General features: G+C 40.8%; 1 long non-coding RNA gene across 1 annotated transcript in view; it reads right to left on the bottom strand.

Annotated features, from left to right (window-relative positions):
• Window positions 1–452: 452 nt before the first annotated feature.
• The window catches only part of LOC103674868, a 51,499-nt gene continuing 27,908 nt past the window's right edge, over window positions 453–24,043 (bottom strand). The window contains exon 3 of the long non-coding RNA XR_571724.2: window positions 453–1,169. This is a non-coding gene — a long non-coding RNA (uncharacterized LOC103674868). The remainder of the gene's footprint in view (window positions 1,170–24,043) is intronic.

Genomic DNA, 24,043 nt, shown 5'->3' on the forward strand with positions numbered 1-24,043 from the left:
AAGTCTGAGCCACCAGTACCTCAGAACATAACCTGATTTGAAGTTAGGGTTGATGCAGATGTAATTAGTTAAGATGCCATCATACTGGAGTAGGGTCTGTCCTCAAACAAATGTGACCGGTGTCCTTATGAGAAGGCAGCCATGTGAAGACAAAATAGGGACAACATACTGTGATGATGAAGACAGCGGCTGGAGCCAAACATCTGCAAGCCAGTACGTGCAGAGATTGCCAGCAAACCACCAGAACCTAGGAAGGAGCATGGATAGTCCCCAAAAGGATTTTGGGGAAGTATGGCCTTAGAAATACTTCGATCAGGGCTAGCTTCCAGAACTGTGAGACAATAAATAAATAAATAAATAAATAAATAAATAAATAAATAAATTTCTATGGTTTAAGCCACACAGTTTGTGGTTACATGAGCTTTAAGAAGCTATGGCAGTCCCTCCCAAATAAACACTGAATAGTACAACTGAAAAGAAAGAATTGTTCCCTTTCTGATCCATTGGGAGCACACACAAATATTTAAAGCTGAGCTTCAAGAGAAACTGACATCAAAATAAGACATTAAATAATTCAAAATTTTAAAAAACCATTGCTGCAAATTCACAGCAGTGCTATTCAATCTTGGGTAAATACCATAACACACAGGAGAAATCATTCTCACTCCACCTCCCTGTTTTGGATACAGCAGACTTAGGGTAAGCCCCCGTACCTGCTATTTTAACAAGCACTCCATGCCAACACGATGAGGGGGTATATAGACCATACTTGGAAAACTCCTGATCTAAACATCTAACATTTCTGTACCGTTAATTTAATGCCTACCTTGCAGAGTTCTGTGATATGTGGGGTGTCTCTGTTAATAAATTACTCAAAAGGGCACTGGTCCTTCCATCGCATCTATAACCACAGATTCCTTTCTCACATGGGATCTCACTTAAAGTCCACAATACTCCTGGGTGGTTGGGATAATTGGGTATTGTTATTCTGTTATATAAAAGACACTGGAGGAAGAGTAGTGACTTACCTAAAGTATCCCAGTGATGGGACCCTGATCTTGTCACTCTTGCTCCAGCAACTTATCTAGCACACTGGGCATCACACCTGGTTCTTCTCTATTGCTTCCTGTTTCTGGGGCTCAGAGTCCACACACTTCTCTGCTGTTCCACTAGAAGGGAGAGGCAGGGAATCAGAGAGCACGTGGAATAGAGAAGGAAGGGAGAGGAAGGGAGAGCACACGAAAGGCAGGGGAAAGGGGTGAGGATGTGCTTGCCTGTCCCCACTCAGGTCACTGGAACCTGTGCAGTGACACTGTGCTCCTCCCCAGCTCCATCCCACAGCCCCCTCCTGTGCACAGCAGTGACACCGAAGCTCTCACATCATGGAAATGTGGGCTCATCCCTGCTTGCTGTTCCATGTCCAAGTATTCTCTCTGGTACTCATGTTATCAAATTAATGTCAGAGGCAACATTACATGCCTTCAATATTTTGGGAAATACTCCATTTTGCAGAACAAAGTACATACTGAAAGTATTTGGGGAGGTGACAAATAGACACAGAACCTAAACACTGGGGTAAACACTGGCCAATTCGATAACAATGTGCACATCAAACTACAAAATTATACTGTCAGATGGTAAGCCTTTGAGCAAAATAAAAAACCATGAGTCATACTAAATAAATAAATAAATAAATAAATAAATAAATAATAAAAATGGAAAAACTCTTCCCAACATTTTAATGACAATTTATAAATCTAGAAGGAATGACAATTATAAGATCAACATGTAAAAGCTATCATGGTAATAAGTGATCCAGGCAAGAATCACAAAAGCATTTTCACTCTCTATGAAAAATCCCAGTAATCACTGAGTCACCATAGTAACCATGCTGTCCAAGGAAAGCTGGGAAAAAACAAACAGCAACTATCCTGACTTGTCTCCTAACATGTGCTACAAAGGAGGACTAACATAACTCATGGTAACTCACCTCACATATTCCTCTCAAGATATATTCCTCACAGCTCCATTCACACTTACACACACACACACACACACACACACACACATATGTGCTCACTCCCTCTCTTTCTTACCACCCAAGATCCAAGGAATTCATTGAGGTGGATCTGTTTGGGGATAAAGAAGGAAAACTCCACAATTCAATTCAAACCAAACAAATAAAGTTAAAAGCCACTAAACTATTTCATGTTAGTAACTAATTTTCTAAAGATGACCTGTAGAATTTCCCATGGGACATTTGATTCCCTAGGATCAGTAAATTGCCATCACATTTAAAAGCCAATAAGGCAATCTAGGCAAATGAATATTGTGATGATGAATTTTGTGTGTCCACTTGGCAGAGCCACAGTACCCAGATATTTCATCAAACATTATACTGGATATTTCTGTGAGAGTGTTTCTGAACGTGACTTACACCGAAATGGATAGTCTTTGAGTAAAGCAATTAGCTCTCCATAATGTGGGTGGGCTTAATCTAATCAGGTGAAGGGCAAGAACAGAACAGAAGGCTGATCTCCCCTGATCTAGCAGGAATTTTGCCAGTAGAATGCCTTTGACATCATCTACAACATCAGTACCTTGTGGTTCTCTAACAGACTGCCTTTAGATTCCAACTGTAACTCTTTCCTCAGTCTTCATTGAGCCTGACAGTTTCCCCCATTAGATTCTGCCAAGTCTCCAAAATCTCATGAGTCAATTCCTGAAAATATATCTCTATCTATCTATAAACACTCTATTGGTTCTATTCCTCTGGAAAGCTTGATGAATATAGGTGTTAAACTTCAAGTATTTTTTCCATCCTTAAGTAACTTGTGCTTTCAACCAAAAACATTACCTAGCAACATTTTCCTACTGAGAGTTCAGTGCAAACACAGTAACTAAAAAGTGTAATACAAAATACTGCCATTAACAATAGTATCAAAAAGTATGAACTACATGAGAAAAGTACGAACTACATAGAGAAAAGTATGTAGCATATGCATGCCCACATGGGCAAGGCCTGTACTGTGACCCCTGCACAACATCAGCTGAGAGAAATTTAAAAAGGCCTAAATAAATGGAAGGATATATCATCTTCTTGAGGGAGGAGACTTAGTCTTATTATCTATCCTCCCCAAACTGGCCTACAGAATCAATACAATCCCAATAAAAATCCTAGCATACATTTTAAAGCATAAGTTGACTTCTTATACTAAAAGTCATGTGGAAATAAAAAGAGACAAGACTATGAAAATAACTTTGAAAAAAAGTAATAAATTGGGGGGCGCCTGGGTGGCACAGCGGTTAAAGCGTCTGCCTTCGGCTCAGGGCGTGATCCCGGCGTTCCAGGATCGAGCCCCACGTCAGGCTCCTCCTCTGTGAGCCTGCTTCTTCCTCTCCCACTCCCCCTGCTCTCGCTGGCTGTCTCTATCTCTGTCAAATGAATAAATAAAATCTTTAAAAAAAAAAGGAATAAATTGGGAAGATAAGCACTGCCTTATTTCAAGACTCATAAATCCACAGTAATCAAGACACAGTGGTATTGGGATAAAGACAGAATTGTATACCAAAGGAACAACATGAAGAGTCTACAAAGAGAACCACTCATAAATGAATAACTGACTTTTGACAAAGCTACAAAGACAGTCAACAAAACACAGGGACAACCCATGGAATGGTAGAAGATATTTGCAAATGACCCTACAAATAAAGGGCTGGTATCCAAGATCTATAAAGAATTTCTCAAACACAACACCCAAAAAACAAATAATCAAGTCAAAAAATAGGCAGAAGATATGAACAGACACTTTCCTTACAGCTGGCTAACAGACACATGAAAAAAACGTTCAATATCCTTAGCCATCAGGGAAATTCAAATCAAAACCACATTGAGATACCACCTTACACCAGTTAGAATGGCAAAAATTGACAAGGCAAGAAACAACAAATGTTGGAGAGGATATGGAGAAAGGGGAACCCTCTTACACCATTGGTGGGAATGCAAGTTGGTACAGCCACTTTGGAAAACAGTGTGGAGGTTCCTCAAAAAGTTAAAAATAGAGCTACCCTATGACCCAGCCATTGCAATACTGGGTATTTACCCCAAAGATACAGATGCAGTGAAAAGAAGGGCCATATGCACCCCAGTGTTCATAGCAGCGATGTCCACAATAGCCAAATTGTGGAAGGAGCCAAGATGCCCTTCAACAGACGAATGGATAAAGAAGATGTGGTTCATATATACAATGGAATATTACTCAGCCATCAGAAAGAATGATTACCCAACATTTGCAGCAACATGGACAGGACTGGAGGAGATAATGCTAAGTGAAATGAGTCAAGCAGAGAAAGACAATTACCATATGGTTTCACTTATTTGTGGAACATAAGGAATAGCAGGGAGGACATTAGGAGAAGGAAGGGAAAAATGAAGGGGGAAAATCAGAGGGGGGAGACGAACTATGACAGAATATGGACTCTGGGGAAACAAACTGAGGGTTTTAGAGAGGAAGGGGGTTGGGGGATGGGTTAGCCCCGTGATGGGTATTAAGGAGGGCACATAGTGTATGGAGCACTGAGTGTTATACGCAAACAATGAATCATGGAACACTACATCAAAAACTAATGATGTACTGTATGGTGACTAATATAACATAATAAAAAAAGGCAATTCAGTGCAGAAAGTATAGACTTTTCAACATATGGTACTGGGACAAGTGGGTCTCCATATGCACAAACATCAACTGCGATACATATAGCACACCATATGCAAAAGTCAACTCAAAATGAACAAGAGACTTAATAAAAAAGCTAAAATATAAAAACTTCTGGAAGAAAATGCAGTAGAAAATCCTTCTAACCCTAAGTTAGGTAAAGATTCCCTAGATATGACACCAAAAGCAAAATCAAGACAATAAATAAATTGAAAAAAAGTACTTCCTTAAAATTAAAAACTTTGTTCTTCCAAAGACATTATTGAGAGAATTTGAAGACAACCTGCTGACTGGGAGAAAATTTTGCAAATCATGTGTCTGATAAAAGACTTGTATCTAGAAGAAAAATCCTTATAAATGTCAATTAGAAGAGGAGAATTACAAAAAAGATGGTGGACTAGGGGAACCCTAAGCTCACCTCATCCTATGGATCCAACTAGATAACACTCACATCAATGGAAATAACCCAGAAAATGACCCAGTCTTTGGGTGGAGCAAACTCCACAACTAAAGGCAGAAAAGAGGCCACATCAGAGAGGGTAGGAAAGGCACAGAAAGCAGTGAGGAGCTAAAGGGAGCCTTGGGACCTTCTGCAGAGGGAGAGACCCTGGCATGTAAAGGGGAAAGAAACAGATTATCACACCAGGAAGCCCACATGGGTTAGATAAATCCCTATAACATTTGGCTTTGGAGGTGAGAGGTGTCAAATTTCATGAGTTGGAAAGGAAAGATTGTAAGTAAGAGTAAGAAAAGTAGGATGCACAAAAGCAGTAAAAACTAGTAATTCTGTAAAAGTCAGCCAAGGGATTCATAACATAAAAAGATGTTAAATATGACACCATATACCTAAAACGTTGGGGGAGAGGAGTAAAGAATGTGTTCAAACTGAAGTGACCATCAACTTAAAACAGATTGATGCATGTATAAGATGATCTATATAGAGACATGCCCGTGGCCACCATCAACACCGCCTGGAATGTCCACCTGCCATCCACCAGTATGGCAACATCCTCACAGTACCACCAGCTGCTAAGTGACTATGGGCTAACATCTCTAGGCTACACCCAGGGAACTGGGAACAGCCAGGTACCCCAAAGCAAATATGTTGAGTTGCTAGCCATCATTGAGCAGTTGGGGAAGGAAATTAGATCCTCCTATGCAGGGACCAAGAGAGCCATGGAGAGACTAAAATGAGGCGTTATTCACACCAGAGGATGGTAGGTTGCTCTTTCTTCTGTATTTATAACTTGTGCATTTTTTAAATTGACCTTAAAGCACTGATATTCATACAAGCAAATGCTTAAGCAAAAAAGAAGTTACATTAAATGGAATCCACACCATGTGGCAAACGTATGCACTAAAAACAAAACCCTCAGAGTTGTCTATACTACCCAAAATGATCTACACATTTAATGGAATCCCTATCAAAATACCAACAGTATTTTTCACAATCCTAAAATTTGTATGGAACCAAAAAAGACCCCCAAATAGCCAAAGCAATCTTGAAAAAGAAAAAAACTGTAAGTATCACAATTCCAGACTTCAAATATGTAGTAATGAAAACAGTATGGTACTGGCCAAATACAGACACATAGATAAATGAAACAGAATAGAAAACCCAGAAATAAACCCCCAATTATATGGTCAATTAATCTTTGACAAAGGAGGCAAAAATATGCAATGGGAAAAAGTCTCTTCAACAAATGGTGTTGGAAAAACTGGACAGCTGACAGCTACAATCAAAAGAATGGAACTGGTTATAATTCAGCCATAAAAAAGAACGAAGTCTTGCTATTTGCAACAACATAGATTGATCTAGAAAGTATAATGCTAAGTAAAATAGGCTAGTCAGAGAAAGAAAAATACCATGTGATTATACTCATGTGGAATTTAGGAAGCGAAATTAATAAGGAGAAAAAAGAGACAAACCAAGAAAGAGACTCTTAGGTATAGAGAACAAACTGATGGTTACCAGAGGTGAGGTGGGTGGGAGCATGGGTAAAATAGGTGAAGGGGATTAAGAGTATACTTATCTTGATGAGCACGAAGAAATATAGGGAATTGTAGAATCACTATACCATACAACTGAAACTAGTATAACATTGTATGTCAACCACTGGAATTAAAATTTTAAAAAAGAGAAGAAACAGACACCACAACAAGTAATTGGGCAACATATTTGAAAGTCACCAAAAGAGATACACAAATGTCAAATAAGCACATGAAAAGATGCTGAACATCATTAGTCATTAGGGAAATGTAATCCCACTACACCCCTCTGAGAATGGATAAAATAAAAACATTGATCATACTATGTCAGGGGCAGGGCTGTGGAGGATAGAACTCTCATACACTGCTGGTGGCAATGAAAACAGTTCATCTCTTTGGAAAACAGTTCATCTGTTTCCATATGATTCTATTCTATATACCATATGATCCAGCTTTCGCACTCTAAGTGTAGTTACCGAAGAAGAAGTGTATGTCCAAGCAAAGATTATACACAAATATTCATAGCATCTTCATTTACAAGAGCCTCAGATTGGAAAAAAAACAAATGTCTATTACCAGTTGAATGGATAGAATAACTTGTACATATTCACATAATGCAATATTAGTCAATAATTAAAAAGGAAATATTCATATATGCAACAAATAAATCTAGAAGTAATTAGGTTAAAGGACAGCAAACTGACAAAAAAGAAAACACATTGTATGATTCCACTTACATAAAATTATAGAAAAAGAAAACTAATCCATACTGACAGATAATCAGTGCTTGCCTGGAAATAGGATCTGGTCATGTGGAGAGCAAGCCTGGAGAGAGGTACATGGAGGCATTACAAAGGAGCACAAAGGTTTTTGAAGTGATGGATATGTTCATTATCTTGACTGTAGTGTTGAATTCATAGATGTATGCATATATCAAAACTTACTAGAGCATATACTTTAAATATGTATTAGTATCAACCACACTTCAATGAACTATTTAACATATATTTATATATTCACACTTCTCTGATGCAATTAAAGAAATCAGGTGGAAGATTCCCACAATTATGTTCTTACAGTATTAAGAGACCCACACTATATCTAATCAAATTGGTCCAAACTACATATAACCAAAAAAGAAGTAATCATTTGCAATGAAACTTAACCAAATATTTAGGGAGAGTTGATGTCTACTTCCTTCTGAAGTACAGATACAAAAATATAATACCCTAGGTAAAAATTTTAATACTTAAGAGTAACTGGTAATTTTATGTTAAGTGGCTATCATTGTAATAAGGCAAAGTCTAGGGTAATAAATATTTTTTAAAAATACTAAATTCTAGTAACTGACATTTTAACAAACTCTTCGAAAATTCTGGCTCTAAAATTTCATTATATAATGGAAAAAGAACATGGGTATCGGGAGAATCTAAGTTACGATGTGAATTTGCTAGGAAGATCTAACAACTGCACATTTCCACATCCATCTATGAGATATGTGAAAATTGCAAGTTATTATATACGTGGCAAGAACAATTTAAGTATATTTACTAAAAATGCATATTAAAACCCACTTCCTTCTCCAAATGGACAATTTATTGCTTTTCAGCAATAAAAGACATCTCTAAGATTGTCCATGAGTGCTACTACACACATGTAGCTGCCGATGGAATAAATTTCCACCTGCTAAACTTTTTCTTCCATGATGAGATCAAAGCAGTTTCTCTACTTTTAGGCTGGTTTGTGAACCTCACAGGAGTATTCCGCAATATGCTTTTATTCAGATCTGTGAAGTCACTTGAGCCAGGCATCATATACCACCAAGTATGTGAGGTGTTGAGCTGTCCTGCGGACTTTGGCCTTGAATCTAGAGTAGAAGCATCAGCAGCCATCAGGACACAGATCCTCAGAAACTGCCTCCTTCAGGCACCTGATATGAGCTGGGCCACAAGCATGAGAAGCTGCACAGGTAGAGAGAGAGCAAGCTACCAATATGCTTTAGTGATGTAACTAAGTGCCCAGCACCATGCTAGGGTAGCAGGTTAGTGACATTGATACTGATACAGTGGGTCATGGTCATAACAACCACATATTATAATGGACTTCTCACCTGGCCTTCTTCTTCTCCTTTCCTTATCTAGCCCCTAACAACAAAGTTGGAAAGGAATAAGAAGTGGCCTGAATTCATACAGACATTCATGATCCCACAATAACCACAGGACCAAGGGCTTCCTCATGCGTATCACTAAATGTTCTCAGCGATCCTGAGTTAAGCATTCTTATCCCCATTTCAAACTGGGGGAAGATGGGGCTCAGACTCATTATCTGTCTTCCCTCCTGCACTCCTGCCTTTAGAGGAAAGCAGTTCCACGACACCCTGGGGACCAACACTCACTGGAGCTGGGCCATAACCCAATGGCGTTACCTACAAGACAGTCAGGGCCACCCAGTCCCCAAACGGGGAAAAAAGTGACTTGGATCTGGGATCCCTTTGTCTCCCCACACCCTAGGGCAGTTCAGCCCCTACTGTGGGGACCCATCGCTCAGCTGAGTCCCAAACACCTAAAAGGCAGGATATGCTCTTCTTGCCAGGCCAGGTCTGTCTGTATTAAAATGTCACCACGGTTGCCACAATGACTTCACATATCTGTGATAACCAAGATACTCAGGCTGGTCCTTCACATAGGAAATGCCTTCCATCTTGTAGCCATCCGTTGCTGAGTCCTGAGACGCAGCATCCTCACAGCCACCCAACACCATGGTTTCATCAGCTGCATGAAGAACTCTGTCCTGAGAGTAAAAATCAGTGATTTCCCAGCACATGTTTTTTTTTCTTATAAAAATATTTTTTTTATTATATTATGTTAGTCACCATACAGTACATCCCTGGTTTTTGATGTAAAGTTCGATGATTCATTAGTTGCGTATAACACCCAGTGCACCATGCAATACGTGCCCTCCTTACTACCCATCACCGGTCTATCCCATTCCCCCACCCCCTCCCCTCTGAAGCCCTCAGTTTGTTTCTCAGAGTCCATAGTCTCTCATGCGTCATTCCCCAGCACATGTTTAACACCTCCTGCATCCATCCATCCATTCATCCATCTATTCAGTTAACAGGCATTAGGACCAAACTCTATACCATCCCTTTGGTGAAGCATTAGGCTTCTCCAAAATGAAAAAGAAAAGGAAGTAAAGTGTCGAAAGGGTGGGGTAGTAAATTCAGATGTTAAATCTAAGAAGAGATGGCTCCTTCCCATGAAGATTGCAACCTGTGCAATTCTTACCATTAATTTTTAAAATTAAATTCTCTTACCATTAATAATTTTAATTCTATTACCATTAATAATTTTAAAATATGCATTAATGCCCTGGGCTTCTCTCCACATCTCTAGTTACTGTCCTTTTTACATATATTCTCCCCTTAGCAAAATTCTAAGATGAATTCTCAATACTCATTCACATCCTGCTGCACCTGCCTTCAAACTTAGTCTTCATCTCTAATCTAACTGGGCTGTGTTTCCCCATGATTCCACAGAAATTACACTTGCCAACTCAGCAACCATATCTCTCTTTTTTTTTAAGATTTATTTATTTATTTATTTATTTGACAGAGATAGAGACAGCCAGTGAGAGAGGGAACACAAGCGGGGGGAGTGGGAGAGGGAGAAGCAGGCTCATAAAAGGAGGAGCCTGATGTGGGGCTCGATCCCGTAAGGCCGGGATCACGCCCTGAGCCGAAGGCAGACACTTAACGACTGCGCCACCCAGGCGCCCCAGCAACCATCTCTTTGTCACACTTACAGATCAGGAATGTTGAAATGATTGTTCAAATGGAGGCAAACGTAATTTTCTAAGAGGAAAGGATTTCCTTTTCCCCATGACAAAATTCAATTGCTTGGGTATAGAAGAAGATTGTATTGCAGTACGATCAGTAAAAGCTAGAGTTTATCCTAGGAATGCTCCTTTTCTTCCCAGAGTTCCAGAAAGTTCTGCCAGGTAGGTTTGGGCACTTCCCTCCCAGTTTCCCCCTCCGCTATGTTCAAGCTGCAGTTCAGGCTTCTTTCACGAGGTGGCACCAACGTACCTCCATTTTCTCATTTCTTTAAAAAGACGTTTATTTAAAGAGCAAAAAAAAAAGCAATACCCTTCCTTAAAATCCAGCCTATGAAGCTATGTACAGAATGATTCTAATTCTGCCTGGGGGAAAAAAACCCTGATAATACAAAAGAAGACTGTAAAAACACACACTCCGGGTCTGCAGACGATGCAACACCAGGCGGCAGTGGCGCGCCTCGGCAGTGGGTGGTGGGCCACCGGCCGCTCAGGGCAGGTGGGAGGTGACAGAGAGAATGGAGCGTCAGAGCGGGGTCTGAGCAGGTGTGTCCCGTGTCAAGGACAGGTGATGACAGATGGGCTGGGGTGGAAAAGAAGGTCAGATTTGTCTGTACAGGGATGGGGTAATGTAATGTGAACATCGTGCTCTCTGATAGAGCCCTGTATACAACCTACAGGGCACATCAGCTGACAGTGATGAGGGAAGAGATAAATCAATGAACGTGATATAGATTTGGTGTCAACAGCAGATGGGGCTGCTTTAACATACTTATGAATTTTCCAAACAGAATTGGTTTCATATAGTCCACAGACTGTTTCATTATATTTTTTACTCTTTGCCAAACGTACTCTTTTTCATTAAAAAACACTTCTGGAAATGGATGTGATGCCACCTGCTGAGCAGATCTAAGACTGTAGCTGTGAAGTTTCAGATAAGGGGCTGAGCAAGGGGGAGAGAAGGGTGGAGGTTTGGGAGCTTGACTTCATGGTATCGGCCAGTGTTTCTTGGAGTTTTATTTAACTGGGACAATCCCTCTGCATTCATCATTTTTCTAGGATATAAAAAAGCACATGTTCTGGGATATCTAAACCTGAGATTAAAATTCCTGCTCCAGTCTGAATTACACACACACACACACACACACACACACACACAGAGTCAATTCTTTAATCTACTTCATTATCTATCTTCATTTCTCCATGAAATTGAATATAATGGAGACCTTTACAAAGTAACTAATATATGTACCCATTTCTCAATCTGTTCACAAGTCTTTTTTGTTTCCAAAATTCTATGAAAGTACCATTTCTCCTGAATATAACATTCCAAATAATATATTAAAGTATATTTATAAAGTGAAATTGTCCTGCATCTCTCACTAGACCTACTCCTACCCCCTGACCCAAATGGTCTGTTGTCAATAGAATGGTGCTTCCTAACCGCATATCTGAGATATTTGCAAACACCTTCCCCAGTGTCTTCACACAATTCTTTATATTTTTTACTTTCAGATTTGCTTTTCAATTTCAATAATATCGTGACTTTAAAACTTTATGGAGCATAATCTTTTTAAGTTGAACAACACACTGGGAGCATGTAATGACATCTTATGGAGAGATTAGAATGTTCAGAGCCTTGTATTTAAAAATTACAGAAAAATTTCAGTTTAGCTGTTGATAGGGAGATGACAAAAAGCATTTCCCAACTTATGTAAACTCCTCTAAAGTCAGTATCTTGGTATATATAATAGTAATAATGCTGAATAACTTGAATAGCTATTAGGATTAGATGAGATGAAATATAAAGTACAATTTCCTAAAGGAGTTCTATACATATCACTTCCCTTCCCTCAAGATCACCTGTCCCAGGGTCAACACCCGAGCTTCTGCCCAAACCCCGCTCCCCACTTCAGGGATCAGTCAATGGATGTGGTGCAACACCCAGGTCTCTCTGCACAAGGGGTAGAATTTCATCTCCTCTGTCATCACCCAGAGGAGTTGCTGAGTGCCCGAGGGGCCACATAGCAGGGGGGTTGTGATCCAAACATTCCAGCAGCCCTGGAAGCCCATCTTCAAAAAGGGAGGCTGCTCTGTGTCCCCTAGGGTGGACAAGGGATAGAACCTCATTCCCATCTTGCCACTTAGCTGGAACAATTACTTAGGCTCTGTCAGTCTGAGCCTGGTCATCTGTGAAGCTCATCTGGACTCACCATACCTTCGTACAGAACTGTTTCAAAGTATAAATGAGAAAAGTTGTCTAGATTATATGGCATGTAGTGGGACTTCAGGGGCCCTTTAAATGTTGAGCTAGAATAGTAGGTGCTGTCTGAGGCTCAAGGCTAAGGCAGGCACTGTGAAAAGTTGTTTCTCTTAATGAGATTACAGACATGTAGAGGAGGGAAACAAATATCTCTCTGACATGACTTGAGTCAAATTTTTGGAGACAGAGGTTCTCTATTTTCTTGAGTGATTCAGAATCTCATAAGAGCTGTTTAACATCATGCCACTGAACAGACCCTACTGCAGCAGTTCCCCACGCTGGGAAGACAGGCTTGTCTGACTCACCTGGTGAGCTCAGTGGGCAATGGCACCAGCGCAGCACGCTGCAGTGTTTGCCTAACTGCTGCTCCTGGACCGCTCCATATCCTGATACATTTATAGGAAAATTCTGGACCCATCACACAGTCACCAGTGCAGGGGTCCTCCGAGTCCTCGGAGCATGAATTATCCAGCCACAACACATTGGGATTTCTGCCATCCTGCCTCTCAGAGAGGCAACAATCCACAAGTTACTAGCATTTCATTGACATGCAATTATCCACTCCTCCATTCACCTATGGCTAAATATATATTGATCTCAAAACCCATACTGTTCCACTGGAGATGTCCCACTAGCCTCATCTCCATTCAGTCATAGACCTTCTCTCTCTCTCTATCTCTCTCCCCTGCCTCCCACCTTCTTTCTCTCCTTCTCTCCCTTCTTTGCCTCCCTCCCCACCCACCGGCCCTCAAAATCAAAGTTCCAGAAAGCATTTTCTGCATTCCCTGTTATCATTCTTCACTTTCCACTGACTTCTTATCTCACTGCACTAGAGCTTCTGTCCCCAGAACAGAATGTGCTCTCACCAAGGTCACAAGTCACATTTTGTCACCAAGTCATTATTTGTATAAATATATGAATATATGAATATTACTTTTAATGGCTTCCTAAAATATGTGTACTTTTGCAGACTGCTTCTGTCACTTCATAACAAATCTTTGACTGTTTCCAGGCTCTGGAGAATGTGGTGCTATACAAAGTCCAGCTGTCCTGCTCCTTAACTGTGCAGTCCTGGACCAAGTCCCTATTCTCTGTGTCCCTAAGCTTTTCATTTATAATATAAGGATGAGCAACAGTATCTACCTCATGGGGGTGCAATGAGCATTAGATGACTCAATAAAAAAATTCATTAGCACATAAGAAAAATTAGCCATATCTGTTTTTCTTATATGTTTTTATTGGCATTACTATCCTCTCAGGCATGAAAGGTAGGATATACACTGATGTTTATCCACAAGCAATGACATTTGGGGTATGTGGTTAATGAATGTATTAGTGCTTAGAGCTGCCATAACTAATTAACAGGAACTTCGTGGCTTAGAACTACAGTAACTTATGATCTCATAGTTCTCAAGACCAGGAATCTGAAATCAAGTGTTGGTGGGACCATGCTTAGAGCCTGCAGCCTTGAGAGGAGAATCCTTCCTTACCTCTTCCAGCTTCTGGTAGCTACTGGCTTTCCTTGGTTTGTGGTAACATAACTCTGCCTCTATCTTCACATGGCCTTCTTCCTGCGTGCATGAAGTCTCCCTCTCCCTTATTTATAAGGACACCAGTTATTGGATTTGGAGACCAGCCTAAATCCAAAATGATCACTTTTCGAGATCTCTAACTTAACTATATCTCTGAAATATTTCATAACAACAATTGTGACTATGAGCTTTAATTCTGATGTTTTAAAAGATTTTATTTATTTATTTGAGAGAGAGAGAGAGAGTGAGAGAGCATGAACGAGCAGAGGGGGAGGGAAGGAGCAAGGGAGAGGGAGAAGCAGACCCCCCCTACTGAGCAGGGAGCCCAATGCGATGTGGGGCTCCATCCCAGGACCCCGGGACCATGAACTGAGCCCAAGGCAGACACTTAACCAACTGAGCCACCAAGGCACCCCTGTAATTCTGATTTTTAAAATGACTTATACTAATTACAAATTGAGGAAAACATAGTCAAGTCCCAAGATAAGTGAATATATAATCAATAACCCTACACATCACTCATTAATTTTGAAAAATATATCATTGTTGGGTATTTCCTCCCATTTATTCTCTATGCATCTACACTTTATATATATTACATATGGGTTTAATATATCTAGAGGCTTAACATTTGGTAAATATCATAAAACCAGTCATTAAATTTGCCCAAAATTTTCCCCACTTGATCTGACTCCTAAGCCCATGTCCTTAACCATTGGGATGTACACTCTTGTTCTGTGTTAGGGCTGAGGCCAGCTCAGAGGAAGTGACTGGCCATGACCCTGCAGGCAAGGCCCAATCTGGTATTTGCAACTCGAGTCTCCTGATTTTAGTCTGTTGTACAGCTGACCCATCTTTCTACTCTGTTATTCTGTCCCATCTCCTTTCAGTGTCCAAGTAGGAGGTAAAAGAAGATGGTAAGAAAAGAAATTAAATAAAATAGGGGATGATTTGCTTTTTCCTCCACACTATAATCAGATGACTTGTACTACAAAGCAGCAGCCGCAGTTTCTCTCTCTTATGCATATGTATACTTTCATTCCCTACTGCTTTAAATATAATTGGTTTCTATGAGATGTTCATGTTAAGGTCCTACCTTATGGAAGGAAGAACACAGAGGAGGCCACACATACATTTGTTGAAGTACTACATATTAAACACTTTCTACAGGTTTACTTATTTCTCACTTTCTCTTCACAACAGCCCTGTTAAGTACCAACATGCCCGTTTTACAGATGACCTAGGACAGGCTCACCAGGATCACAAAGGGTATCTCCCTATTACAGGGTCACACACATCTGAGTGGAAGCAGGAATTGGATCTACTACACACATACACACACACACACACACACACACACACATACACTATAGGTAGGAAACACACAACACATGTTCACTTACATGTATTATTTTGTAAAATTGTGATCACATTTTTTAAGCACTTGCTTTTTTCATTCAGGAGGGAAGATTTGAGGGGCACCTGGGTGGCACAGTGGTTAAGCGTCTGCCTTCGGCTCAGGGCGTGATCCCGGCGTTCTGGGTTTGAGCCCCGCATCAGGCTCCTCAGCTATGAGCCTGCTTCTTCCTCTCCCACTCCCCCTGCTTGTGTTCCCTCTCTCGCTGGCTGTCTCTATCTCTGTCGAATAAATTAATAAAATCTTTAAAAGAAAAAAAGAGGGAAGATTTGAAATCAAAATGGGTTAAAAGAAAAAAGCATACCTGATAATACTAAAGGATAAAATTTACTAAGAAATGTTAGTTATTAATATTTATTTATCCAGTCACACAGGAAAAATATTCAAAGAGATAAAACTATAGGAAGTACAAGGAGAAATATGAAAAACCACACTAATAGACGATTTTAACATACTTACCTCAATCTAAGAACATTCATGTGGAGAAAAATTGAGTAAGTATAGAGAAGACCTAAACAACAACCTCAATGGTATGTCTTATAGACATACTGAACTCTGAAATTTGATATTAAACAATATACTGACTTTTCAAAAGAACATGGAACATTTGTTAACATGGACTCTACCTTAGGCTGTTCGACAAATGTCATGCTCAAATGGAAATACAGTTTAAAATTGCCAAAATTAATGAAAATACAATATTTTAGAATCTACAGCTACAGCAGCTGTCAGAGACTATTTTAAACTTTAAATACCTCTATCAATAGAAATGAAAATAAGTGAATTATATATTCAATTCAAAACACCAGATTAAGAACCATGTTGTAAACTAAAAGAATATGGATGGCAAGAATAATTCAAAGTGAAAGTAGAAATGAAGAGGTTAGAAACAAAACTGCAGTAGAATATATACATGAAAATAAAGGCAGGTTATGGGGAGGAGAAGATAACAAAAACATGAAGAAATGACACAGTCTTTAAAAGAAAGGAAAGTTTCAAGTCTCTTATGTGAAAAATCTGCAGAACTGCGTTCAAGTACTATTGACTTGAACACGACAGGGGTTAGGGATGCTGACCCCCTGCATGGTTGAAAATTGGAATATAACTTTTGACTCCCCAAAAACTTAACTACTAATATCCTACTGTTGACTAGAAGCCTTACCAATAACATGCAGTTGATTAACATGTATTCTGTATGTTATCTGTATTACATACCGTATTCTCCCAATAATACCTTTTTCTTAATTTTTTTGGTATATCTAGGCTACACAATTCATCTGGGTTTTTTTTTTAATTGTTGCAAATCTCCAAAATTTTCCAATAGATTTATTTTGAAAAAGACCCACGTGTAAGTGGACCCATGCACTTCAAACATGTTGTTCAAGGGTCAACTGTACATTTAAAAACATAGACAAAATAGGTAGATTCTTTGAAAATTACAGCTTATCCAAATTGACCCCAATAGAGACAAAGAGTCTAATTAGGCCAATTACATGAAGAAACAATGAATAAGTTTAAATAATTCTCTCATGAAAAAGCACAGGGTGAGATCTTTCCAGAGGAGAATTCTACCAAACCTTTAAGAGTTACATAATCCCAGTGCAACTTAAACTATTTCATGGGCATAGAAAATATGTAATATGCTGAAGTATAAGACTGATTTTAAAAACTGTAACAATTTCACAAAATTTAAATTACACACTAGTATCTATAAGAATATGAAGAAATGTTTTTAAATAAAATATTACCAAACACAACTGAATAGCACATAAAAATAGATCATGACCTTATTAAGCTTATTCCAAAAATGCAAAGGTATTTCAATATCAGGAAATCTATTAATAAATCTACTGTATTCACAGAGCCAAGGAAACAATTATATGACACCTTCATATGCAGAAAGGTATCTATCAGCATCAAAACTCATGTTTTTAAAAAACTCAATAAAACTGGAATTGGTGGGTAATTTCTTAACATGAAAATATGTAGCTTGTTGTGATGAGCACTGGGTGTTGTATGTTAGTGATGAATCACTGAATTCTACTCCAGAAATCAATATTGCACTTCATGTTAACTAAGAAAAATTTAAATTATAAAAGAAAATATGTATACACACTTCAGACAAAAAGCTAGCATTCTACGAAATGGAGAAACACTAGAGGCATTCCTCCTAAAGCCCAGAAAACTAAAGACAAATCATCATCATCATCATCATCATCATCATCATCATCCTGAAATCAGGGAGAGAGAAAGAATGCATTACTTAGGGGAAGAAAATGGCATGAAGGATAGCATATTTCTTGTCAAAACTGCGTGGTCCAGAAGGAAGTGGCACATTTTTCAAGTGCTGAAATAAAGGAACTGTCAACCTCAAATTCTATCTCCAATTAAATTATCTTTCAAGAATTAATAGCAATAAAAAGATATTCTTAAATGAAGGGAAACTAAGACAATTTGTCGCCAGCAGATATACCCTAAAGAAGGGGTAGGAATTGATATAAGAAGAAATCTAGGAAAATATGGAAGGAAAAAAGAACAACAGAAAGCACAAAAATATGGTTAAATATTTACCTCTTCCTCTTGAGATTTCCAAATTGTTTGATGGTAGAAGCAAAAAGTATAATACTATCTGATGTGGTTATTTTATTTTATTTTATTTTATTTTAATGTTTTTTAATTATATTATGTTAGTCACCATACAGTACATCCCTGGTTCTTGATGTAAAGCTCGATGCTTCATTAGTTGCGTATAACACCCAGCGCACCATGCAACACGTGCCCTCCTCACTACCCATCACCAGTGGTTCTTAATATATGTCGAGGAAATACTGAAGACTATATCACTATAAATGGTAGAAGTTAAAGGGATTGTACTGACCACACCAGCAGAAAGTGCTGGGCATGCAGGTACTCACCACTGTTTGGGGCACCTATTACTCATTCACGTATGAATCAATAAATGAATGAGAGATAACCTGAGATAAGGGCATACCTTTCCCCCATATTCTAAATAGATGGTTATGAACTGAACATCGCTTCTTAAGACATTTGGTTACTTTGACCTCAGTGATCTTTTCTCTTTCCTTAAAAACTTCTCTATTGGAATGCAGTGCTTTCCAGATATTCCAAACTGTGCAAATACTACATATCTTACTTCATCAGATCCATTCCCTGGTTATTAGATACTTCTGCTCTAAGGTCAAAGGACTCACGACACCCTAGGAATCATCCTTTGCATGTTTGTTAATATCTACCTTTAGTAAGCTGGCAGAAAGATAAATTTAGAGATAAATGAAAAGAGCATTTTGGGTCTACCTGGTAAAACACTGAAGCTACCCAAAAAGAATCCAGGATAGGGCCAACTGTGTATGTGGCAACATATGCAGATAACATGACTGAAATCCAGAAATAAACCCACATCCCAGGTGAGATCCTGTGCAGAGATTCTACTGAACACAGTTTAAAAGGTCGGGTAGTGTGAACACATTTTAAAAGGCCAGGTAGTATGGACAATAGCAAAATGCATATTGGGGTAAAGTATGCAGGGCTCATGTTCCTGCCACAGCACAGTTACCCAACCATCAGGGGGTGTTTGGTCAAAAATCCAGTTGCAGTTGTGGTCATGGTGCCACATTTAACCTTGCAGAAATGCCAAGTGTGCAAAAGCAATATGTAAAAGACAGTGACAGTGAATGTTAAATTTTGCCTAAACTTGTCCAAGCAGTGTGGTGCTCTGATATAACCCACCGAACTTATGAAAGGACTTGAGGCAACAAAGGAGGAGAAAAGCCTCACCAAGTGATCTCTGGGAAGATGCAAATGAAAGCATGGAGAGAGAGCTAACACATGGAGAGAACGATTACCCAACATTTGCAGCAACATGGACGGGACTGGAGGAGATGATGCTAAGTGAAATAAGTCAAGCAGAGAAAGACAATTATCATATAGTTTCACTCATTTATGGAACATAAGAAATAGCAGGGAGATCGGTAGGAGAAGAAAGGGAAGAATGAGGGGGGGTAAACGGAAGGGGGGATGAACCATGAGAGACTATGGACTCTGGGAAACAAACTGAGGGCTTCAGAGGGGAGGGGGGTGGGGGACTGGGATAGGCCGGTGATGGGTAGTAAGGAGGGCACGTATTGCATGGTGCACTGGGTGTTATACACAAGTAATGAATCCTGGAACATTACATCAAAAACTGGGGATGTACTGTATGGTGACTAATATAACAAAATAAAAATTATTTTAAAAAAGGAATAGATGTAATAAAAGAAATACAAGACTTGTACACTGAAAACTATGAGATATCATTGAAAAAAATTAAAGTAAGACCTAAATAAATGGAAACACATTCCAAAGTTAAAAAAAAAAAAGAATGCGACTGCAGGAGGCAGGCAGAAACTTGCTGACAGATGGGATTCTATGAGACCTGGGGTCAGTGAGAAACGAAAAAGTATCATTTCCAACCAGTGTGGGGATCCATTAATGGTAAATCCTTCCCCTTGATGTCTGCTTCTACTTTAATGAAGGTTTAGGGAGCTGAATAGCAATTCAGCTTTACTACTGTCGGTGCTCCTGGTTTTTTCCTGCCCCCATGGACCAGTGAGACATATAGGGCACTTTCCTTCTGACCAACAGTTGTGTCATTTCAGTGTGTAAAGGGACTATGTATCATCCCATGGAAGTAAATGTGTCCTTTTAAAATCTCCAATCAATCCTAAACCAGGGTGGTCTCAGCCCCCTGGAGTGTCCAATCAGTTACCTCTGAGCCCTGTCTGCTCATCTGGGAGCCCCTACACTTCACCAGTCAGTCTGGACTCCCTGTCCCCACCCTCCTATTCATCACCCATAACTCCTGCCCTCTCTGCCAGGCACAGTTCCTCTTTGAGGGGTCTCTGACGACTCCAGTGAGCCCTTCCTCCTCTTTGTATATTAAGGAGGTTCTACAAAGGTCACTATAACTTCTAAAAGGGCCAGGACCCTGTGAAACCATTACAATGACCTCTGCGGCCCCTGGGCCACTGAAGGTGTAAAGAGTGATGGATGCTCGATGAATACCTGCATCATGGTGCAGGTCACAAGCAAGGGACTAGGCTGGAGTTAAGATGGCGGAGGAGTAGGGGACCCCTTTTTCAGCCGGTCCCCTGAGTCGAGCTGGATAGGTACCAGACCAGCCTAAATAACCACGGAATCAGCCTGAGACGCAGGATGATGCATCTGGATCTCTACAAATGAACATCTCCAGCGCTGAGTATTGAGGTACGAAGAGGGGAGCTGTAAACCGTGCACAGATATCGGAAGATAAACGGAAGGGGAGGGAGCGCGCGCTTGGGCTCCGGAGCGGCAGCCACCTGCAGGGGGAGCGGGCGGATCACAGAGGGCACCCGCGCGAGAGCGGACTGAGACCGGTGAGGGAACGCGCGCCACCAGGCATCTCCCGGATCACCGAATCCCGGTGCTCACGGGATCCAGACTGAGACCGGGAGCCTCTGACGCGCGGCTGGGCGGCTGGCGGGCCACCTGCACGGGAGCGGGCGGATCCGCAGTCAGCACCCGCAAAACAGCAGACTGAGACCCTGAACCGGTGCGCGCGCCACCAGGCTTCTCCCGAAACTCCGGAATCGAGGTGTGCTCTACCGGGCATAGACTGAGACCGGGAGACCCGGGAGCGGGCGGCGGCCGGTGGCTGGCGGCATTGTGAAACACAAAGGACAGAGATGCGCGCCGGCCCTGGAAGTGAGTGGCAGGGACGCCGGGTGTGGGGCGCACATCCCGGGACGCTGCAGGGTTGAGCAGCACCAACAGAAACAGAGTTAAAGTGGCCAGAACATTAGTAGAGAACGGGCCGCAATCCTTCTGTTCCGTGACAGAGGCTGAAATTTGGCCGCTGCTGCTCTGACTCTCAGAAGAGGCACAGCAAACCGCCAGGGAAAGCCGCCAGAGAACAAAAGCCTGGAAATACCGGCTCAGAGAGTGCCCATCCCCATCCCCCCTCGCAGGGGACACGGAGACTCTACCCAAACAGGGTTGCCTGAGTATCGGCGCGGCAGGCCCCTCCCCCAGAACACAGAAGGCAGGCTGAAAAATCAAGAAGCCCACAACCCGGGCGCCTGGGTGGCGCAGTCATTGAGCGCCTGCCTTCGGCTTAGGGCGTGATCCCGGCGTTCCGGAAAGGAGTCCCTCATCGGGCTCCTCCGCTGGGAGCCTGCTTCTTCCTCTCCCACTCCCCTGCTTCTGTTCCCTCTCTCGCTGGTTGGCTGCCACATAAATAAATAAATAAAATCTTTAAAGAAGAAGCCCACATCCCTAAGATCCCTATAAAACAAGGGGCACGGCCTGGGACCCAGTCAATAATTTGGGCTCTGGAAACCCCGCAACCTCTCTTCATCAGAATGACAAGAAGGAGAAGCCCCCCCCAGCAAAGAAAAGACAGTGATTCTGTGGCCTCTGCCACAGAAATAATGGATATGGATGTAACCAAATTATCAGAAATGGAATTCAGAGTAACGATGGTCAAAATGATGAGTAGAATTGAAAAAACTATTAACGAAAAGGTTACTGAGAATATAGAATCCCTAAGGACAGAAATGAGAGCGAATCTGACAGAAATTAAAAATTCTATGAGCCAAATGCAGGCAAAACTAGAGGCTCTGACGGCCAGGGTCGCAGAAGCAGAGGAACGGGTTAGTGAATTGGAGGATGGGTTAATAGAGGAAAAAATGAAAATAGAAGATGGTCTTAAAAAAATCCACGCCCACGAATGTAGGTTACGGGAGATTACTGACTCAATGAAACGATCCAATGTTAGAATCATCGGCATCCCCGAGGGGGTGGAGAAAAACAGAGGTCTAGAAGAGATATTTGAACAAATTGTAGCTGAAAACTTCCCTAATCTAGCAAGGGAAACAAACATTCGTGTCCAAGAGGCAGAGAGGACCCCTCCCAAGCTCAACCACGACAAACCTACGCCACGTCACGTCATAGTGCAATTCGCAAATATTAGATGCAAGGATACAGTATTGAAAGCGGCCAGGGCAAAGAAATTTCTCACGTACCAAGGCAAAAGCATCAGAATTACGTCAGACCTGTCTACACAGACCTGGAATGAGAGAAAGGGTTGGGGGAGCATATTTAAAGCTCTTTCAGAGAAAAACATGCAGCCAAGGATCCTTTATCCAGCAAGGCTGTCATTCAGAATTGATGGAGAAATAAAGACATTTCAGAATCGCCAGTCACTAACCAATTTTGTAACCACGAAACCAGCCCTACAGGAGATATTACGGGGGGTTCTATAAAAGTAAAAAGGCCCCAAGAGTGATACAGAACAGAAAGTCACAGCCAATACAAACAAAGACTTTACTGGCAACATGGCAACATTAAAATCATATCTCTCAGTAATCAGTCTTAATGTAAATGGTTTGAACCATCCCATAAAACGCCACAGGGTTGCAGATTGGATAAAAAGAAATGACCCATCCATTTGCTGTCTACAAGAGACTCATTTCGAACCCAAAGATGCATTCAGACTGAGAGTAAGGGGATGGAGTACCATCTTTCACGCAAATGGACCTCAAAAGAAAGCTGGGGTAGCAATTCTCATATCAGATAAATTGGATTTTAAACTACAGACTATAGTTAGAGATGCAGAAGGGCACTATATTATTCTTAAGGGAAGTATTCAACAAGTGGATATGACAATTATAAATATATATGCCCCCAACAGGGGAGCAGCAAGATACACAAGCCAACTCTTAACCAGAATAAAGAGACATATAAATAAAAATACATTAATAGTAGGGGACCTCAACACTCCACTCTCAGAAATAGACAGAACACCCTGGCAAAAACTAAGCAAAGAATCAAAGGCTTTGAATGCCATACTCGACGAGTTGGACCTCATAGATATATATAGAACACTACACCCCAGAACCAAAGAATACTCATTCTATTCTAATGCCCATGGAACATTCTCAAGAATAGACCATGTTCTGGGACACAAAACAGGTCTCAACCGATACCAAAAGATTGAAATTATCCCCTGCATATTCTCAGACCACAACGCTCTGAAATTGGAACTCAACCACAAGGAAAAATTTGGAAGAAACTCAAACACTTGGAGACTAAGAACCATCCTGCTCAGGAATGACTCGATAAACCAGGAAATCAAAAATCAAATTAAACAATTTATGGAGACCAATGAGAATGAAAATACAACAGTCCAAAACCTATGGGATACTGCAAAGGCAGTCCTAAGGGGGAAATACATAGCCATCCAAGCCTCACTCAAAAG

Source organism: Ursus maritimus (assembly GCF_017311325.1).
Source record: "Ursus maritimus isolate PB19 chromosome X unlocalized genomic scaffold, ASM1731132v1 scaffold_X1, whole genome shotgun sequence".
NCBI lineage: Eukaryota > Metazoa > Chordata > Mammalia > Carnivora > Ursidae > Ursus > Ursus maritimus.